Raw genomic sequence first — 23,172 nt, 5'->3', positions numbered from 1 at the left:
GGCCCAGGGTACGATCCTGGAGACCCGGGATCAAATCCCACGTCGGGCTCCTGGTGCATGGCGCCTGCTCCTCCCTCTGTCTGTGTCTCTGCCCCTCTCTCTCTGTGTGTGTGACTATTATAAATAAATAAATAAATAAATAAATAAATAACATTAAAAAAAAAAAAAAAACTTCCCAACAAACCAATGTTCAGGACCACATGGCTTCCCTGGTGAATTCTACCAAACAGTTGAAGAATTAATATCAATCCTCAAATTCTTCCAAGAAATAGAATAGAAGGGAACACTTTCAAACTGAATTGATTAGACCAGCATTACCTTGATACCAAAAACTGACAGGGACACCAAAAGAAAAGAAAATATAAGACAATATCCCTGATGAACATAGATGTGAAAATCTTAAACAAAATATTTGCAACCCAAGTTCAGTAATATAATCAAAGGATCACATGCCATGATCAAGTGACATTTATCCCAGGGATACAGGGATGATTCAACATCTACAAATCAATCAATGCAATATATTACATTAACCACACGAAGGAAAAAAATCACAATCATCTCAATCAACAGATACAGAAAAACATTTGACATAATATTAAAATGAGTTATATTTTTTAAAAAAGGTCTAGATGAAAATTGAACTGAGTATTAAAACTGAGTATTAAAAACTGAGTATTAAAAAAATTAAACTGAGTATTAAAAATTAAATGAGTATTAAAAAGATTAGCCTACTTTGTGCTTTTCCCTATAGGCTTGTTTATAATTTGACAAGTTAAAACCAAAAAAAACATTGATTGCTGAATTTCTCATCTCCCTGGCAATGATGCCCAAAATAGTGATGAACTCACATTTACCAACAGACTTGGTTAAATATTCAGTCAAAGAACTCACAGAGATAACTTGGTCATGTAAATTATCCATGCAAATTATGGACTACACATAAATAATTTTTTCCTTTATAAAAACCATGCCAATAACCTGATAACATCTATCAAAGGCCTTGTAAGGGAGTCCTTGGTCTCTAGGAAGCTATGGAGAAATAGATTAATGCAAACCAATCTCATTGAAAAACAACTCAAAATCCAGTCCAAGTCATTTTTACTAGCAAACACACTATTTTTTAAGAACAAGACCTAACATTTGCCAAACAAATATCCAGATCTGAGATTCTGGTTAATCAGAAACAAAACATGTGCACTGGTAAAAAAAAAAAAAAACAAAAAACTCAGCAGTGTGTAATAGAATAGACATTCTCACTTTTAACCAAATAAACACAGTAAGTCTCATTCAAAGCATGGAATTTCATTCCAGGATGCAACAAAATTTTAGTAGTGTCAAGGAGACTTCTGCTTCTACTGAATATATGGAACAAGTGTTGGCCAACTTTTTCTGTAAAAGGCTAGATGATAAATAATTTTTGCTTTACAGGCCATATGGTCTCTGTCACGACTACTCAGTTTTTAGTCACAGAAACTATGTAAACAAAATGAGCATGGCTGTGTTTCAATAATACTGTATTTATGGAAACAGGTGATGGGCAGGATTTGGCCCACAGATCAAAGTTTGTCAACATCTAATATAGAAAGTCACAAGTGAATGTTACTCTCACCCCAACAATGAGAGCAAGCTGAATAATATGCAAAGAATACTTTTCAAGCCCATCAGAGAGCCGAAGCCTCTGGGTAAGGTAATGAACTAAAAGCCAGAGTGGCAAGCTCCTCCAAGAAGAGACCAGAACCACTAATTATTCCACCTCTGGCAGAGCAGCAAGAAGAGGAGGAACCCGTCAGGATGTGAATAAGAAAAAAGCTACAAATTTAACAAAATCCTGAAAGCCAAGTAGGGTTGATATAGCAAGTCCCTGGGAGCCCCAGACACATAGGGTCTACACTTACTCATCAACTTTTTCAGAGGTCTAAACCAACCTGTCCTAAGAAAAAAGCAGAAGAATGGAGAGAGATCTGCTCTGTGGCACAGACATACAGGTCTTGTGTAAGTCTGACGGTGGAGCAGGTGAATAAGAGAAACCTTCCAGCACTGGAGATCCTGCACGAATACAAGATACCAGCAGTCTACCACCGAGGAGGACAGGAATGCTGAGAGATACCCAGGACCAAGACACAGGCTCAATGGACATGTTGAAGTCACAGGGCAGGATATTTGAAGAAAACCTTCTGAGACTCTAGGCCTCAAGCTGAGTAGGAAGCAGCATTGAGCCACTGGGACACTTTCAAGCCTGTGGCACACTGATCCTAACACACACAACAACAAAGCCCCAAATCAACTCTCTATGGACTAGATTGTCCCAACCGACCACATTCATGGCCTGATAGAAGGTGAGTTTCTTCCAAAAAAGAAGCATTATGCACCTCAGTCTCCCTGTTCTAATACACTCAAACAAACAAAAACAACATGATAATATGACCCATTATCAAGAAATAAAATAATCAATAAAACCAGATGCAGAGATGGCACAGATGTTTATGAGTCATAGACTTTAACACAATTGTCGCAATACTAGAAAGTAACCTTACTTATTTCTGCCATATCTGAAAAACAATCCAATCTTATTTAAAAGAGCAATATAATAGACAGGTATATAATCTTAACACATTACCCATAATTGCTACAAATAATAGATAAGATGCTACTAAAGAGCTCATACTTATAAACATTAAGCTTTTTAGGGAGAGGCTCAATTATGCAGATAATACACATTAAGACTAGGGCAATCTTGAAACAAAAAGGGTACTAAAAATCACTATATAATTTTTTTAAATAACTACTGGCCAAAAGAGGTAATCACATTAATGGTCCTACAAAATATTACTATCAAAAATTATTCTCAAACATAAAATTTCTTTCTAAAAAAATTATACCTGGGGATCCCTGGGTGGCTCAGCGGTTTAGCGCCTGCCTTTGGCCCAGGGCACGATCCTGGAGACCCGGGATCAAGTCCCGCGTCGGGCTCCCTGCATGGAGCCTGCTTCTCCCTCTGCCTGTCTCTGCCTCTCTCTCTCTCTCTCTCTCTCTCTATGTCTATCATAAATTTAAAAAAATAAAAATAAATAAAAATAAAAATAAAATAAATAAAAAATAAAAAAATTACACCTATGTATATTAAGTCACATTAAGTCAGGTAATACCCACTTTGTTCAACTTCTTGGCTGTTTCTGCTTGAAATGCCATGTTACTTTTTTTTCTAAAGAGTGTATATGCTAAAGTGAGCTTATTGGTATTAATTTTTCATAAATTTTTCATTATAATGAAAATCTTTGTTAAATTTGCATTGCTGGCTAATCAATTTAAACTTTCACTGAAAAAATAAAATAAACTTTTTGACACGTTCAAATGACTCTTCTATACACACCATAGTATTTTTAAACTAAGACTATATTCTTTCTAAAGAGACTGAGACACCCGATAAGCTGAGAACAAACTCTGTTAAGTGGAAGATAGTCTCAACTCTAAATTTTTTCTCATTGAAATGCTTTCCATAAATATTTTCACAGGTGTTACCTTTTTACCTCCATACAGCATACACTTTATCTCTTTCTTGTTTCTGATTTTTGTTCTATTTCTGATTCTTTTAAATGCAGCAAAACCTTAGGACTTCTCCATTTTATTTCAGTCCAGTATATAAATTTATCTTACCAAAAACACAGCTGCAGCAAAAGATTCGTCCAAAGAATTGAGATATCAACCTCTCTTACAAAACTGCAAAACTAAAATTTGAAACCACTGTATCTGAGTTAAGTCATTCGGTTACACTCTTGCTTTTTAAGGATAAGTTTCAATGTCTTCTTATTTGTAAGTATTGTTTTCAGTTATTTAAATCTGCTACTTAATCTGCTATTAAATCTGCTAAAAAAGGAAGTTTTGGTGTGAAGTTCATTAAATTGTTTGCTTGAAGATTTTTAACTGACTTTGAATAATATGCAATAAGATACTGTTTATTTATATAAATAAATTATATAAATTTTAATGTTATTGTAGGACCTTTATGTCGGCCTAAGGGCAATGTTTGAAGGCTCGAACATTTCCACCGCTGATTGATGATGGGCAATAGAAAGTGAAGCAGCTTATTGACATTCTGGTGTCTTATTTTGCTTTGTGTACAGCAGCTTTGCTACAAAACTTGTTATTTTCTAACTATCTTTGTGTGATAACAAAAGCTTTTTTAAAGTTCATTATTTTCATTATTTTCATTATTTTCATGTTGAACTCTGTTACTAAATCTTGCAGTATCAATGCCAACCGGATCATTTGTGTCACTTTCAACACAATGAACCCACAGTAACTTTACTTTAACTCCATAAATTGAAAGAACAAAAATTGAATTACCATTAGAATTACTAATTTCTGTTGGCAGCATCTGATGACACTTGCAAAATAGTGGTGTATCTAACTATTTGCATAGTTCTTCTGCTAATGGAGCCAATGTTATAAGAGCTATTGCTTCACTTTTGTGTGCGCACAGGAAAACTTGAAGTTGAAAATGAGCACAATTAATTTAGAAGAAGACTCATTTGATCTAAAGAAACATCCTACATCACAGAGTAAATGTACCTTCTACAGCCGCACATGTTAAATTGCAGCCTTCAGGCAGAGTCTTTGAAACTACTAATGTTCGAAGTAGTTGGTGGTGGTCCTTCAGTGTCCTCTGGTTTTGTTGTGGTTTTTAATAGACTTTATTTTTTAGAGTAGTTCTAGGTTCACAGCAAAGTTGAACAGAAGTTTACAGAGATTCCCCATATACTATACCTTCTGCCCCACAAATGCATGACCTCCCCATGACCAACATCCCTGAACAGAGTGCTGCATCTGGTAAAATCAATGAGCCTCCATTGCCACAGCATTACCAAAGTCCATAGTCACATTAGGGTTCACTCTAGGGTTTGTACAATCTATGGGTTTGGATAATGTATCATGACATATATTCACAAATAGACTTTAATACAGAATAGTTTCACTGCCCTAAAAATCCTCTGTGCTCTATTTATCCCTCTCCCTCCTCCATCCCCAGCAACCACTGATCTTTTCACTGTCTTCATAATTTTGCCTTTTCCAAAATGTCAGAGTTGGAATCAACCAGTATATAGCCTATTCATGTTGACTTCTTTAACTAGCAATATGCATGTAAGTTTCCTCCATGTCTTCTCATGGCTTGATTGCTCATTTCTTTTTAGTGCTGAGTAATAGCCCAGTATCCAGATGTATCACAGTTTATTTACCCATTTACCTACGGAAGGACATCCTAGTGCTTCTAAATTGGAGCAATTATGAATAAAACTGCTATAAACATGTATTTGCAGGTTTCTGTGGGGAGATAAGTTTTTAACTCCTTTGGGTAAATACCAAGAAACAGGATTTTTGGATCATATAGTAAGAGTATGTTTATATAGTAAGAGTATTTTGTAAGAAACTACTAAAGGGCTTTCCACAGTGCCTGTGCCATTTTGCATTCCCACCAGCAATGAATTAGAGTTCCTGTTGCTCCACATTTACTCAAGCATTTGGTATTACCAATGTTCTGGAGATGCCTGGGTGGCTCAGTGGTTGAGCATCTGCCTTTGGCTCAGGACGTGATCCCTGGGTCCTGGGATCGAGTCCCACATTGGGCTCCCCACAGGGAGTCTGCTTCTACCTCTGCCTGTGTCTCTGCTTCTCTCTGTGTGTCTCTCATGAATAGATAAATAAATCTTTTTTTAAAAAATGTTCTTAAGTTTGGCCATTCTAATAGGTATATAGCATTACCTACCATTCTTTTAATTTGCACTTCTGTGTCTTCTGGTTTTCATGTTGTCAGTGGTACCACTATGGTACTCATAGTGAATGGTAAATATTACCCATTCGTTATCTAATTTATTAAGAACATTTTTAGTATTTAATTTTTATTATACATCTATTTCTATTTTTTAGATCACTGCAGACTAAAAGGTTTGCTGCAACCCCCAACTAACAATTCCCCAGAGCTATACCCCCAATTCTCCAAATATACCCTCCAATACTGTGTCCCTTTAATGGAATAATTCCAAATGTGTGTTTTGCACCACTCCTGGAGTTTCTCTGCAGAACTAAGCTCCAGCCATGTACTATGGAAAATGGCATAACTGTGCAGCCTTTACTGGCCTCTTTTATTTCTGATTCCCTTCCACTCTACACAACTGATATTACCTGCACTCCATAAATAAAGTATTTGCACTCTTATTCTTGTCTCAAGTTTGCCAAAACTAAGACATTTGTAGATTTATACCATAAAATGAATAATGAAATCTCTATGTAAGAGCAGTCAGACAATTCTCTTGTGCACTTCTATTTCAGGTCCCACTTCATAAACACCTAACCCATAATTTCCCACTGATTCCACCTTATATCAAACTCCCAGCTTCATGCTCTTGAAGCTGAAGCACTGGCCTCTGTATGAGTGGCTAGTACACCAGGTGACCTGAAGGGGCCGCAGAACCAAATATGTCTACCACTGATCAAAAGTGGATGGAGTTAGGTATCTTATGTCATTACTGACGAAGAACACTTCATTCTTATCACTGAGTACCCTGCATGCTGGTCTTGAAAGGGAGATATTGGTTACATTGCCAACACACTGCACATAGGTCTCACATACTTCTAGACAAGACCACGGAAGAATCCAGAAACACAAAATAGAGGTCTACTTAACACTTCCCAGCTTATTTTAAGGCAACTAACAGTGATAATATTTCATTTTTAAGTGAAAAAAGAAACAGTACAAATGCTAAATTAGATAGGGCACCTGGATATTAGAAATAAACCGGGTCTATCTCAGCAAATAAGGATATACTCTCTCCAACTTAATGAGATTGAAAAGTCACTAGGACAGACACTAAGTACAGACTATACAAAAACCATTCACAGAATCCTTCTCACATCATTCTCTCAACTTCACCATTGGAACATTAGAGTACCTTCTCATGCTCTCTGCACCTATGGGTGGCCTCATGACCCCACTCTAGCCAGGGATTTGTAAGCAGACGCTACAGTTGGGACTTCAGAGAAAGTTTTTGGAAGAGGCAGACTGGCGTGCCCCTTCAGCTCTTGGCCATGTGGCCTTCTCCTTTCTATTTTCTTATATTCAAAAATGATGGTTCAAGATCCAGTAGCCACCTTCCAACAGTGAAGAATAAGGAAAGATGGCAAGAAGAATGACTGAATGCTTGATTATATTGTTGACATCATGAAAGATCTTGCATCAATCTCTAGAACTCTGATTATATACATATAAAATCCTTCTCTGTTCATGTGGCTGCAACAGGGTTTACCTCTATTCACAGTGAAACACTCTTAATCGAAATGCATCCAAGTTCTTTCAATAAAAATACCTTATGCTCATTATACCTGTTGAAGTGCTTCTCTCTCTACTAGTCTTTGTTAACTTTACCTAACTTGCCCTAAAATAGAATGGTGATGACTTATGACTGGTATATGTCAGATCTAAAGTGTCATTTGAATTCAATAATTTAAAAAAAAACACTACCAAACAATCTTAATATACTTTCTTTTTTAATTATTGAGCACTTTTTAGAGGTTGCCTGATATTTAGTTTTTATGAGCTTAAGTCATCACAACTTTATTGAAAATTGCTTGAAAAAGAAAACTGCTTGAGAGCAGATATAGGATCATACACTTTAGCTGACCTTATGAAATTTATCAATAATTAAATGGAAGCACCCTGCACATCCTTTAAATTTTTCTAGTATCAGGAACTCTTAGAAATATTTTCTTAAAACTTTATGTTTTAAATGTTTTCAGAAGCTCTAAAAACTTTCTGATTCATGTTATCCCAAAAATTAGCTTGAAAAGTAGATTTCCTTCTTTCTTAGATTAGTCTTAGGTAAACTGAATTTTATATTCCCTAAAATTGTTTTGTTGATTGGCAAGAGGCCAGCTTTCAAAACTGCACAAATTAGTCACCTGACTTACTTATAAAAAAAAAAAAAGCAAATAATTCATTTGAATCCCTCACCCAAAAAAGCTATTTTTTACTTCCCTTAGAGTAGATCTGCCTTTAAATGAGAAGATGATTGTAAATCCCAGTGAATTGCTCTTAGACTGTGTTATATTGTTCCCCAAGATGAACATTAAGAAGCATCTTGTGATTTATGTATTTGTGATCAAAATAAAGGCAGCCTTTTACTGTGGGAGAAATTTGCATTCCATCTTCCATCTTATGTGCTTAGTCAAATGCTAGGTGTACAACTAAGGAAGAAGAATGGGGAAAACAGAAGAATAGTGGGTCTCAGTACTGAGTTTTATAAGTTTTGTAAGATCTAAACATGGTTCACTTGATGGTCACAAACTATTCAGCGGGTATCCCCGTGATAATTTCTATGTATGGATCAGTCTTTTTCCCCAACTACACTGAGTTACTGGCAGGCAGGAAATGTGCCTTTTATGCATCATTTTCTATCTTCACTGCATGACGTGCTCCTGGGCACACAGTTGAAATGGAATGAATACCGTTCAAATGATTGTGTGACACCTCATAAATGGATAGCTTTTTTGGGTGACTAAGCCCTTCCAGTGATTACTAAAGAGAGAAAAATAGAGTATCCTTGATTCCCAGTATTTGTAAGCACATATTTAAGAAGACAGCTTCTCAAGGGCATTTCTTTCCACTTTGAAAATCACTTGGAAAATATTTAGCACCTGTTCTTAGATTCAGTATTAATGTGAAGGAAAATGCTTATAAATTCTTTTCAAGTTATTTCTCTGTGTTCTTCCTTTTCCTTATTGTTTCTCTTATTTCCAAAATCAAACAAAATTTCAGCAACCTGAATTATGTACTAAATTAAGCAAACCTTTACCTTGACTTTAAACCCTCCTAGTTTGCCCTTCTAATTTTATTTGCTACCACAATTATTTGTTGCAGCCAAATTACTGCAGTAATTTGGGAACTACAGTTTCCAGATTTAAATCATATTTTCTTGCTTTTACCTTGTCTCGATGATCTCTATACCTAGAACAGTTTCCTACAGCCCTTGCCTGTCCTGATTCTACTCACCCCTGAAGACATCTTCGAAATGTTCCATCCTCCGTAATCTTTCCAAAGAGGTTATGAGCTCTTCCACCCTTAAGCCTCCTCGGTCTTTTGTAAGGCTTCCTAGGGCTATCATTTGATTTTGTCATATAAAATGATGAGGTGTCCTTTGCATATTTTCATCAGCCTGTTATATGGAACTAGAAAACACCATTTATTCAGTGTGAACTGTGCCTGAAACTGCTAGCTTTCTGCATGTTAGCACAGAATCACCACTCTGACCCATATTATTATCCCCATTTTACAGATGAAGAAAAGTTAAGTGCAGGGTGGGGACTCAGATTTGGGCTTCCATATTGGGTAACCAGCATTCCTGATTTGCTTGGCATGCAGGATTTCCTGAGATGCAGGACTTTTTAATGCTAAAACTGGGACAGTCCTAGGCAAAATGGGAGGGCTAGTGGTTTTACTTACAGAACCCATGTTCTCTCATGAACCCCTTCAGTGCACTCCAAACACGCGACTGACCAAGTCACTCAATCCCGTCAAGGGAAGTCCTAACAGGTCTCTGGAAACCCCAACTGCTCCAGACGTGCTGACACATCCAATGCTAACAATTCTGTACATCCAGACAAGTGCAATCAATAACCATTTGACGTAAACTGGTCATCCAAGACTATTAAAGGTTCCTATCCTGTCTGCTCACTTGTGAAGACTTTTTTTAAAGATTTTTTATTTATTTGAGAGAGAGAGAGAGAGCATGAGCAGGGGGAGAGAAAAGCAGGCTCTCCACTAAGGAGGGAGCCCCATGTAGGGTTTGATCCCAGGACTCCAGGATCATGACCTGAGCCAAAGGCAGATGCTTAACCGACTAGGTCACCCAGGCACCTCTCACTTGTGAGTTTTAAACCTCTGGATGACCTGACCTTTCCCCAGACCAATTAAATCAGCAAGTCCAGAGCACTGCACAGGTGAATATAACGTGCAAATAGAGCCATGTGCTCTAGGGCAGTGACTCTTAGAGTGTGTCCCTGGGCTGGCATCACTGGCAGTTTGTTTTTATGCTAACAGGGAAAACTATGCTATAAAACAAATTCTGTGTTTCCCTTGACTCTCATTACAACAATAGAGAAGTCTCTATCCCTGGGAAAATGACCCAAGAAGCAGAGCTTGGGCAAGAAGGATTTAATAGCTATCAGGAGATGTTTAACACAGAAATAAGACTGTGATATTTAAGCCACAGAATTTTCACTGGATCCAGCTCTGTCTTTCCTGGTTTGCAAGCATTTTCCCTAAATTTTGAAAATCTCTTGAATGAGCACTCCCAGGTCTCATATTTAGCTTTCCATGATAATCTGGAGAGTTGCCTCTCATAGAGCTATAATACTCCATCATCCTATCTTAGATGTTTTTATGTCACAACCAAAGTCATGATAGAGCTATTCAGTCTTCAGCCTCCTGTTTACACACATTAGGACTCTGAAAGTTGGTAAAAAAAAAAAAAAAATCAGGACATTGCTTTGTTAATTTCAAATAATTTATAGGGGAAAAAATATTGGAATGATACTCTGAAAGTGTTGTGGTCCAGATTTTCTAACATTTACTTCCTAAAATTATCTTAATCACAGTAATTATTTTTCTGATGCTACATTAAAAGTGGCAGGTTAAAATGTTGGACAGGAAGAAGATGTAATTTAATGAAGGGCATCTTTCTCCACATTGACATGGATGTTAAATCTTTTTTTTTTTTTTTAAGATTCTAATGTGATCTAATTACTTTAATTTAAAATTCTGGGTATGCATGTTTTATTCATGACTTTCTAGATGATTGAGAAAGTTTTTGCAGCTCCTTTGAAGCTCTAACTTTGGAAATATAACAAATAATGAAGCCATCATATTTTCAAAATGCTCAGATAGAGGAGACTTTTGAAAGACAGTGTAATTGTGAATCAAAGCTTAATCAGCTGCTGTGAAATGAGTTTTTAATTATCACATTGCCCCTGATATGCTGGAGTTCAGCAAGGTTAGGAGAATGACCTCACACATATTTCCTCTGAAAGGGTAGAATGTGTTTTCCTTTACAGCATATCACCTTGAATATTCAGAAACTAAGTTGTTCTGTTTCCCATGAAAATACTTCTCAGAAACAATTCTTCACACTAATGCTTGGTTAATCTCACTCAAAAACTGAAAAGTGTCACTCATTTTCCACTCTGAAATGCATTATCTTTACAGTGAACATAATGGCTTCGGAGTCAGAATACACACCTACTCCCACTAAAAAATCCACATTTTCCAAAGTAGTTTGTAAGTTCATTAAAGAGAATATAAAAAAGGGTGCTCAAAGCATAAATCTTTAGATTTCAAAATTCTGGATCAAAATAACTGGTGTCCAAGTGTCCAACTGGTTTCAAGTGTCCAAAGATAATACAGATTTTCCAACCTGGAGAAGTATGGGTTCGCACAGGGATGCTCTCTGGACAGTCAGTGCATGATGTCTCTTGAGGTCAAGTTCAATTCAAATTTCCATTTTTAGCAAGTGGTAATCTGCTGGAGTTGAGAGTGGAAGAAACACTGTGTGCACAATTTCTCAAACATTCTGCCTCCAGTGGTAGATATTTACACCTATATTCTAATTTCTGGTCACTAAATAAAACTGAGAGATCTGAATTTAAACATTTAAAGTTAAAAAAAATAAAAAATAAAAAAATAAACATTTAAAGTTCCCTAAGAATCAAAAGAAAATTAGTACATCACCACATGTCCAGAGCAGAATCAAAAGATTTGACTTCAATTCCATCACCATGTTTTTCCTTTAGATTGTAAACAAAAACAAAAACAAAAACCAGCTTTTACTAGATGAAAATCTAGTTTCTACAAAGAAACCAGCACTCACAACTTGACCTCTTCTAAAGCTCTCTCCAAATGAGTTTGAACTGAACTTCCAGGGACATTTTTAAGGAAGGGCATCTAACTCATTTATTTGAAAGTCAAAAACTCTCCATTTCCTTAAATACATATATTCAATCAAATCAAAGAAACAGGTGTAGATGTTGTATGAAGCATGACTCAGAGTTCCTACTGACAGTTTTCCTTTTTGAGGAATGCAAACAACCTGAGGCTCATTTAACAAGAATAAGTAGGATCCTGAAATAAGTCTTACTTGGAGAAGAGTCGTCATTAAAATGCTGTACAGAGGTCTGATTTGCATAAGATCTGATTACATTTACTAGCTGTTCACGTATCTGTGCTGAATCAATGTCACTTCATCAACACATAGGTTATCTTTTCTGCTCACTTTAGAATAGCCTCAAATTCTAATTGAGAAATGCAGCACTGCACACTCCACATGTCCCTCTGTCACATGCGTTGTTTGTGATACTTCTTGCCTGAAAAGGGAGATCAGTCAAGTCTTATATGGGATTTCTAACACTAAGCAAAACTGTGGAATTTATTTCTTGAAAATGCCACCTATGAAATTATCTGATCTCTCTGCACTGAAAGTAAGCATAAGAGGCAGATTTACTAGAAATAATGATAGCATTTATTGAGCAATTACTAACTGCCAGGTTCTAAGCTAAGTGCTACCCAAGCATTAAATTTATCATTGAACCTGCTGGAAGCTACTGTTAATAATCTCATGTTTATAGGTGAGAAAACCAAGCCTTAAAGAGGTTAATTTGCCCAGTATCACAGGCTTCTCATTGGTGGAGTCAAGACTCGCATTCTGAAGTCCTTGTTTTTAAACATACATTTTCCAGAAGCTGAATAATCAATGTTCTCAAGTGATGCAGATCCAACCAAACTTAAATGGAAGATCTGCTCTATTGCAAATTGAAACTTCAGAAGCAAGTTCATTTCACTGAGACAAAAATCCTTCAGAGGTGTCAGAGAAGCTAAGCTCACTGACCTCTCAATGACACCGAGCCCAGAACAAGACCTGAATTCCCCACCCCTTCACACACACACACACACACACACACACACACACACACACAACCGTATGTTGATTCTTTACATCTCAGGCACTACCTGACCTTAACTTCCAACCACAAAAAAGGAAAATTGATAGAAGGTCAAAACAATGTTTTCTATAATGCACTGAAGCTTGGTTTCTGTTTAGAATTTCTCCTGTAGACACTGAAAACATGGTCAGGAATTGGTGATGACATTGTAAGCAAGTAACAATAATAGAACTAAATAATAACAGAACTAAAGAATTCCCCCCCCAAAATGATTATTAAGCCACCTGTGCAACTGTACGGATAGTGCTAAACACAGACATGTCTTACCATACACACCGATACACCTATGAATATTAACATGAAGCTGATAGAGAGCTGTGTAATTAGGTATCCACCAAAATGCAAATGGAGGGCTTCTGTTGCACATGGCTATGGGCCTAGTTCTACCCATGCTTTGTTGGAATACAAGCAAGGCATTTGTGTATAATCTACTTCCCTAAAAAGGACTTTAAAATTCAAATACTGTGGTCCCTAGCCTTTGTCAGAATGCTGAGCCTTCCCTTGCCACAAATACTGAATATGGCAGTAATTTAAATTCCTAGAAGCTGTGCCCTGCTGAAACACACCTGTTAAAACAACAAAAAAATCCAGATTAAAATAAGGGATGATTTCACATAATTAAGAGGTATTTGTCTGGCTGAATTAGAAACACATCAGCTCATAAATAACATATTCTATATTCCACAATGAAGACTATCACTTCTGGATATAGTTGCCCAGTCCTAACAATTCAATCAATAAATATTTACTGAGCACCTACTATGAGCAAGGCACAAGGACAGACATGAGGGAATATAAAATGATTGAGGCATGTGCTATAGCAGCCCCTGCCCTCTGCACCCACCAAAATCATCAGCGTTGATGAAGCAGGACACCGACAGGGAACACAGCAGGCCGACTCACCAGAGCCCGGTCAGGACTCAGTTTTCCTCCTCTCGTTTGTTTATATGGGCTTTTACTTTGCAGCACTGTTCGTGAAGCTATTAAGAAAGGCCTAGGCACCAGTGTGGCTGGTACTATGTATGGAAGGATTTTAATCAATCAAGTGGAAACTACGTGGTCTGAATACAGGATGCACAGTGCTGTCAATCCTGCAAAAAGTCTTTCTTTTCTTCCTAAGGCATGTGAATCAAGAGCTGATGTCTTCCCCAAGAGGTGGCACTTAGGGTTCCAAGGAAATAAATGTATAAGCCTTAGGCACAGATCTGTGTACAAGCAACTTCTGCACAGCATTTTTGGAACTTAAGCAGCTGTACACAAAAGGAGCTCCTATTAGTTAAGCCTGCATCGACAGTTTGGATTATTTTTTCACTTGTACATTTGAGACTTTTTCTTGGTTGATTGGTTCAAGAATGAAGTTGCATATGCCAGATGCCTGAGTGGCTTAGTTGAGCGTGGGACTCTTGATTTCAGCTCAGATCATGATATCAAGGTCATGAAATTGAGCCCATCGAAGGGCTCCCCACTTAGTGCAAAGTCTGCTTGAGATTCCCTCCTTCTCCTTCAGCCCCTCCTCCTGCTCACGTTCTCTCTCTCTCTCTCTCTCTCTCATAAATAAATAAATCTTTAAAAAAAAAAAACAAGTTGCACATGCTAAGTATGAATGGGGAAAGAAAGCACATAAAAGGTGATTACTATCCAGAGGAAAATATTACTGGATTTGCTTTTAAAACTAAGCCAAATTAGTCACAAACCTACTAAATCCCTGAGAGAAGAAACAAGGCTTCCACATTATTCCATCTAACATGCCCTTCACTGAACTTCCAGAATGTACACAGAAGTAATAATATGTAACAACAACACCAAAGCAGTGTTTTCCTACTTCAGCCAAAATACCTGGACTCCAGATTAGTCCCCAGAACATTGCAACTCACCTTTTAGTGTCTCTGAGTATCTATTGTCCACATCTTCCCTTTCAGAAAAGTCACTAATACGAGTTACGCTTTTACTTAGGACCAGGATTTGACTTACTTTGGCCTGGGGAAGGGAGACATTCGATCAATATTTGGATCAGTTTTAGGCACCTTTTAAAGAACGGAAAGTTTCCATGCACAGTCAAGACAAGCACCTAATGAGCATGAGGTGGATGGGGAGGTTGGCGTGAAGACTTCCTCTCTCTGCGCTAGGTCTCGGGTCACCTAGGTGCCTCCTCCCCTCTTGCACACCCACAAATATGGAACACATCCCTTTCTCTCCTTACAAATGCTGTCAGTCGATGTGAAGATGAAACCAACCCTCCCTCTGCATTCCCACATTCTAATAGGATTCCTGGTTTCTGCTTGTATGGGTTATTGTAAAACCTTTTTACCTGGCACCTGCCCTCCCCCACGCCTCCACCTCTGAACGTCACCCTAAATCACTACCTGATTAATCTTCTCTCTACAGTGATTTTAGTCTCCAGTGACTCATCACTGTTAACAGAGTAAAATACAAAACTCTTTAACACGACATTGAAGCCCCTCCACGCAGACCCCCAAGGAGCTACATGTCAGCCATGTCCCCATCAAGGTTATTGTGCAATGAAAACATGCCCACATATACTCCCAAATACATGTAGGAAGACAGTGTGTCCCCAGGGACACACAGAGCCTCATGTTGCTCTGTAGATGGACACAAGCAACCCTGAGTCTGTTTCCTTTTTGTTTTTTTTTTAAGATTGTATTTGTTTATTCATGAGAGACACAGAGAGACAGGCAGAGACATAGGCAGAAGGAGAAGCAGGCTCCCTACCAGGAGCCTAACTTGGGACTTGATCCCAGGACCCCAGGATCACTACCTGAGTCAAAGGCAGATGACCAACCATTGAGCCACCCAGGCGTGTCCCCGGGTCTTTTTCTAACCTTTTATACACTTTCCTGGGCAGCATCTCACCTAATGTAAGCTCTGAGACACCTCCGTTAAATACTTTTTTTTTCCCTCAAGATACATAAATTAACAGGAAAAGACACATAAGCTCTAAACAATTTGAAAAATGTCAGGATGACATAGGTTTCCCTAAATTGCTAACAGTTCTGTAGGAGAGGATTCTCATGTGAAAAGTACATTTCTAGTCCTGTTTCCCCTGAAGCCAAAGTAGGAATCATTATTCTATAAAAACATAAGTAGAGCAAGTCCTGGCTCTGCCTTCCTCAAAGTTCCCAAATTTGATTCTCTCTTTTCTATTCTACTCATATCTTTACTGCCCAGATTCTGTGAAAGCTTGAGGATATTTTAGCTTTGGCATTTTTGAAAAATAACAACACTACTTCCTGGAGCGCAATTTAGTATAAGGCACTAAATTTGGAACTCCTTGAGAGTAATTTGGAGCAAAGCCCTTAACCTAACTCAGTCTGAGTTTGTTCACCTGCTAAAGAGAGGTAGTAATACCAGCTGCTTCACAGGATATTGTTATGAAGACTAAATGTGATAATGTATTATAATGTGGTTTGTAAGTGATAAGCACTCCATGATATTAGTTATTATCACTCCCAAGTACAAGCTTAAAACCATAAAATGAGTAGAAAATAAGACAAAGCTAAGCAACTGCAAATATGTCAATCATGGATGACAATGCCAAAATGTGAAAAACATCTTGTCCATCTGAAAGTCTTCCGGTAGCAGATCTCTACAAGAGAGGTGGAAATAAAAGAAGAAAATGCCTTTTAAATGTGGCAAATTGGATTTGGTTTCTGTTCCCTGAATTGAATTGGCCAAATCCAACAATAAGTAGAAACAAAACTTGTTTTAAAATGATGTGGCTTACAAAAAAAATGATGTGGCCTTTTTTTTAAAGATTGTATTTATTTATTCATGAGAGACACAGAGACAGAGAAGCAGAGACAGAGGCAGAGGGAGAAGCAGGCTTTCTTTGGGAAGCCTGATGTGGGACTCGATACCAGGACCCAAGGATCACGACCCGAGACAAAAGCTCAACTGCTGAGCTACCCAGGGGCTCCCAAAGTGATATGGTTTATATGCCAAAGTCATTTGTATTAGACTAAGTTGCCAAATGAAAACAAGTATAAGAGATGGATAGAATACACAAAACAGATATTTGTAGTCCGTAAAGATCAAGTAGGTTAGCCAAAACTTGAAGGACTAAATCCCAGAGAGAAACCAAACGGTGTGTGTGCATCAGAGGTAATATTGACATTACCCTCCATGTTTTCCCCCATACCATTTTCTGACTCATTGCACAAGAGCCAAACTGAAAGCAGAAGCCTGGAACTTGCAGCAGTCTCATTGAAGATGATTGACTGATTGATTGATGACCAAATTTTAGGATTTCACAGACATATTTAATAGCATATTTAAAAAGAATGAAAAAGATCACTGACAAACTGAAAGATAGGTCTGCAAAAATGTCCAGCTTGAATCATGAACAGAAAAATGGGAGAACAACACAGAAAAAAGCATCAGATAGTAACACATGATTAAATGCTCTAACATACATATAATTAGAATCTCAGAAGAAGAGAAAGAACAAGACACAAGTAACATGGAAGGCACAGATTACAATATGGCAAATGAAATGAGAGATGTTCCTACAGATATTACAGAGCCTTAAAAAAGAATAAGAGGATACTATGAATGACATAATGTTCATGGATTAGAGTCTCAATGTTGCACCGATACCATTTGTCCCCAAATTGCACTCAATGCAATCATAATCAAAATTCCAGAAGGGGCAACTGGGTGGCTCAGTGCTTGAGCCTCTGCCTTTGGCTCAGGTTGTGATCCCAGGGTCCTGGGACCAAGTCCTGCATTGGGCTCCCCACAGGGAGCCTGCTTCTCCCTCTGCTTATGTCTCTGCCCCTCTCTCCCTCTGTCTCTCTCATGAATAAATAAAATCTTTTTTTAAAAATTCCAGATAAAGGGGAACCTCAGTGGTTCAGTCAGTGAAGCCTCCAACTCTTGATTTTGGCTCAGGTCATAATCTCAGAGTCATGGGTTCAAGCTCCACACTGAGCATTGAGCTCAACATGGTCTGCTTGAGGTTCTCTCTCTCCCTTTCTCCTTCTGCCCTTCCTCCCACTCTCTCTCTAAAAATAAATCTGTAAAAAGTATCCAGAAAGATATTTTGTAGAAACTTTTTTAAATATTTTATTTATTTATTCATGAGAGACACAGAGAGAAAGAGAGAGAGAGAGAGAGAGAAAGGCAGAGACACAGGCAGAGGGAGAAACAGGCCCCATGAAAGGAGCCCAATGTGGGACTTGATCCTGGGACTCCAAGATCATGCCCTGGGCTGAAGGCAGGCTCTAAATGCTGAACCACTCAGGGATCCCCCATTTTGTAGAAACTCAATAAGATGTTTAAGACATATATATAGAAAAACAAGGGAACAAGAGCAGGAAAACAATTTTAGAAATGAACAACAACATTGGAGTATGAATAGTAGAAGATACAGGATATACAAAGACTAACTATAAAATTTTAACAACTGGGATACCTGGCTGGCTCAGTCAGTAGAGTATGTGACTCTTGATCTTGAGGTTCTGAGTTCAAGTCCCACAATGGGCATAGAGTTTATTTTTCTAAAAAAAAGGAAAATAATTTTTAAAAAATTTAAATAAGTGGTAAAATTATAAGTATTAAAATAGTGCATTATTGGTACAAAGACAACAGATCAACAAAACTGAGTCCAGAAAGCAATGCATACATATATAGTTATGTAAGTATCATCACACTGCAATGCAGTTTAAACAATGTTTGGAATAAATGATGTTGGATCATTGGATATCCATATGGGAAAAAAAATCAAAGCTGACCCCTACCTTATACCACAATACCAAATATATATATGTATCTCGGTTCCAGTTGGATCATAGATCTGGTTATAAAATATAAAAGACAAATAATAAAGCTTCTAGAAGTTAACAAAGAATATATTTAGGATCTCAGTGTAAAGAAAGATTTCTTATATAGGACATAGAAAGAACTTAAAGAAAAACATTGACAGGGATCCCTGGGTGGCGCAGCAGTTTACCGCCTGCCTTTGGCCCAGGGCTCGATCCTGGAGACCCGGGATCGAATCCCACATCGGGCTCCCGGTGCATGGAGCCTGCTTCTCCCTCTGCCTATGTCTCTGCCTCTCTCTCTCTCTCTCTCTGTGTGACTATCATAAATAAATAAAAATTAAAAAAAAGAAAAAGAAAAACCTTGACAAATGGAATTTCATGACAGTTAAGAAAGTCTACACCTCAAAAAATACCATTATGCAAAAAAAAAAAAAAAAATACCATTATACGAGTAAAAGAAGCAAGCCATCAAGTAGGAAAAGACATTTGCAATATTCATTTCCAAGAACTAATCTCCAGAATATATAAGAAAATATTACAAGCCTGTCAGAAAAACACAGGAGACCCAATTTTTGCATAGTTATTTTAGAGGGGTGTGTGTGTGTGCATGTTTATATGTGTTCAAATTGCCTAATAAGTATATGAAAAGATGTTTAGCATAATTCATCATAAGGAAAATGAGATACCACTACCTAATCACATTTTTATGACAATACCAAGTGTTAGTAAAATTTTCAATCTTCTGGAACACCAGCAACAGGAGTATTAGCTAGTAAAACCACTTTAGAAAATGTTGTCAGTATCTGCCAAAGCTCAACCTATGAATCCCTATTATCTGACAATTTTGCAACATAAAAGCATATATATATATGCACAAAAGACACATATAAGAATGTTCACAGCAGTCTATACATAAGTTATAAAAGCCAAAACCAACCCAAACATGCATCAGCAATGGATAAAGGGTGGAATAGTCTTTGAATACAATACTGTGCGGTAAAGGTAAGCAAACTACAGCTTGTGGATCCACCCATGTCCATTTACAGCATCATCTAAGGCTGCAGAGTCCATTAGCTGCAAGATATACCACATGACCTACAAACTTGGAAATGTTGCCAATCAGAACCTATACAGGAACACCTAGTGGCTCAGTAGTTGAGTGCCTTTGGCTCAGGTCATGATCTCAGGGTCCTGGGATCGAGTCCCACATCCAGCTCCCCGCAGGGAGCCTGCTTCTCTCTCCCCACAGGGAGCCCTCTGCCTATGTCTCTGCCTCTTTCTGTGTGTCCCTCATGAATAAATAGATAAAATCTTTAAAAAAAAAAAAAAGAATCTTTATGGAAGAAGTTCGCCAACCTCTGTTATACATCAATGAAAAGCAATGAGCTACTACTTCTACAGCTATATACAAGACGAACCCCAGAGATGTCACACTGGTGGGGAAAAGCCAGACATGAAAGAATGCATGTTAGGATTCAATTTATATGAAATATAAATTAATAGAAGTCAGAAAAAAGTGACAGAAGCTGCAATGCTGGTTACATTTTAGGAAACGTAATGACTTGGTAAAAGAGCAATGGTGCAGCTGGCCACTGTCTTAACATGACTCTGTCATTTAAAAGTGAAGATGAAGGAACACCTGGGCTTCTGGCCCAACGCCAGCGGTTGGACATCTGTCTTTGGCCCAGGGCATAATCCTGGGGTCCTGGGATCGAGTCCCGCGTCAGGATCCCTGTATGAAGCCTGCTTCTCTCTCTGCCTGTGTCTCTGCCTCTCTCTGTGTGTCTCTCATGAATAAATAAATAAAATCTTTTTTTAAAAAATGAGGATGAAGCAAGAACAGGAGAGAAGTACCCATATCTGACTGCATCTTCCCTGCCACACCATGGAGGCCACTGGCAAATCTCCCAGAGTGTCAGATCCCACGATGGCCTCCCAAGCTGGGAAGACAAAAGGAAGCAAAATCAGTCATTCAACAGCTCCTGGGCAGTTAAGATTAAAACTTGTCACAAATCTCCTCTGATCCCTATAGGTTTTAACTTCTTTGAACAGTAGGAAACACACACACACACACACACACACGCCAAAAAACAATGAACAAACTAGTGTTTCACTATCTACCAAAAGACTGTCCACCCTAAATCCACCCCCTCATTCAGATGAGTGAATGAAATTGCCCGAAGCTCGTACGAGTATTGATTTTGGAACAATAATTAAAATCTAATGGAGTTAATCAGTTTCACATAGAACTATAAGTTTCATCTAAAGACATGATAAATCACTGAATAAGAATATCTGACCACTCATCTACTCAATTTTTAAAAATTCAGATTTCATTTTCTGACAATGTTATTCATTTTAACTGAGAGAAATATTCAGATCATCTGAAGTGCTGGACATTTTATTCTAAGACGAGGAGGGAAAAGAGAATCATTTGATTCTTTATGGGGGTCAAATTATACATCAAATAAAGTATGAAGTTCCTTCACCAGATACATTTCATAAAGTTAAATGGTTCTTTTAAGATTATGCTGACAATAGAGTCTTCAGTCTTTGTTATAATATAGTCTACGACCTCACTAATAAGGATAATAATGTATCATCAAAAAATGCTGTTAATTGAAAACTGCAAGTCTAATTAACCAGGGATGTGACCATGCATAACATATTATTAATAGAATGAAAAGATTGCATTACACCAACTGCTATACAGAGAAAAGCTACAAGGACAGTCCACAGTTCAAAGACTCTTCACATCCATTTTAGCAAAAGTTACTGATGGTATTTTTCCTTTCATTAAACTGTTTCATAGGCTTCATAGCAAAATGACTTAAAACTGGAAGAAGAAAGTCAAGCCAGATTTAAAAGATGGGTCACAGGGCAGCTGCTTGGGATCCAGTCTATAAAGTGTCCCCACACATGGCTGGATGACATCAGAAATATGGTGCTAATTAACTCATGTTTCCATGTGAAACTCTTTACATAATGTGTAAGATGTAAATGGGCCCCGGTCCCAGTGAATCAGTTCCCTCTAAATATATATATATATATACTCTGTCTTCATGTTCACTTCTTTCCATTGAGTATTTTGTGATATACACATGCACATTCACTACTACGGGGATCACAACTATGTCTGGAACCAAACATGGAAATAGCCTGCTGTTAGTTACCAGAAGTCAGCAGTTACAGGCAATTAAATTTCAACACTAAAAGAACATGTGGTATGGGACTATCTCTAGAGAAAAAAGGATTTATTTTATTAACTAAATTTTAAATTCTATGCCTCTTAGGATATTCCCTTATAACAGGAAAAGCCTTTTTAAAGATCTAACAAGTAAACTGCACTAAGGGAAAATGGAACTCATTTTGCCAACACTAAAAGAGAAGATCCAGATCAAGATGACTTATTGACAGCATGTTAAAAATCTCCCCCTTCCTGCAACTAGTTCTTAAAATATTAGATTAAATAGGGACGCCTGAGTAGTTCGGTGGTTGAGCGTCTGCTTTCAGCTCAGGTTGAGATCCTGGGGTCCTGGGATCAAGTCCCACATCAGGCTCCCCACAGGGAAACTGCTTCTCCCTCTGCTTATGTCTCTTCCTCTCTCTCTGTGTGTCTCTCATGAATAAATAAATAAAATCTTTCTTAAAAAGCTAAATAGCATGGATAAAGATACAGATATGTAAACACATTAATGTGTTGAAGAAACTAAATCCATCAAGGGTTAGAAATAGAGAGGAACTCACTAATATAAAAAACTCATGCCTCAAAGGAATTTGGATGTGAGTTTGGGATACTGAGACCGGGACCTCAATAGTCTCACCAAATTCTCTCAAATATACCTCATACAAGACAAGCAGCTCACACCAGGCTCTCCTGCTGTTAAAGCTGGGAGCTGCTTGTTTGAAAATACCTCTGCCTACCTATGCACAGATATGGCTGGGCGAAAAGCAGAATCTTCTACAGGAAATAGAACCCAGACCTACTCCCATGTAAGAGCACACAGCCCAAGCTCACCCCAAAAGCAAAAAGCAAGAGCCCACACTAAGCAACCAACAGAAGATCCGCCCTACAGGGCTGGGATGGAGGAGTTTTAAGAACCTCCTAAAATCCAAGGTGTCTCTGTTCATTGAGCAAGAGCTAATTATGATTCTTTTGAAATAAAAGTAAATAATTATGAATGAGGCAGAGTTTCCAAATACATGGAAACTACAAGACTAATCTAAATGTAGTTCAGGTGCCCTTTACTCTCTATCATCAATATTTTAACAATAATCAGATATTACCATAGCATTGCATTAGTTTAACCCTCTGTGAGATGTATTTTGGTTTAGATAATAAAGCAGA

The sequence above is a fragment of the Vulpes lagopus genome, chromosome 7 (genome assembly GCF_018345385.1).
Source record: "Vulpes lagopus strain Blue_001 chromosome 7, ASM1834538v1, whole genome shotgun sequence".
NCBI lineage: Eukaryota > Metazoa > Chordata > Mammalia > Carnivora > Canidae > Vulpes > Vulpes lagopus.
The sequence above is the reverse complement of the archived record's forward strand: the minus strand, read 5'-3'. Positions refer to the sequence as shown.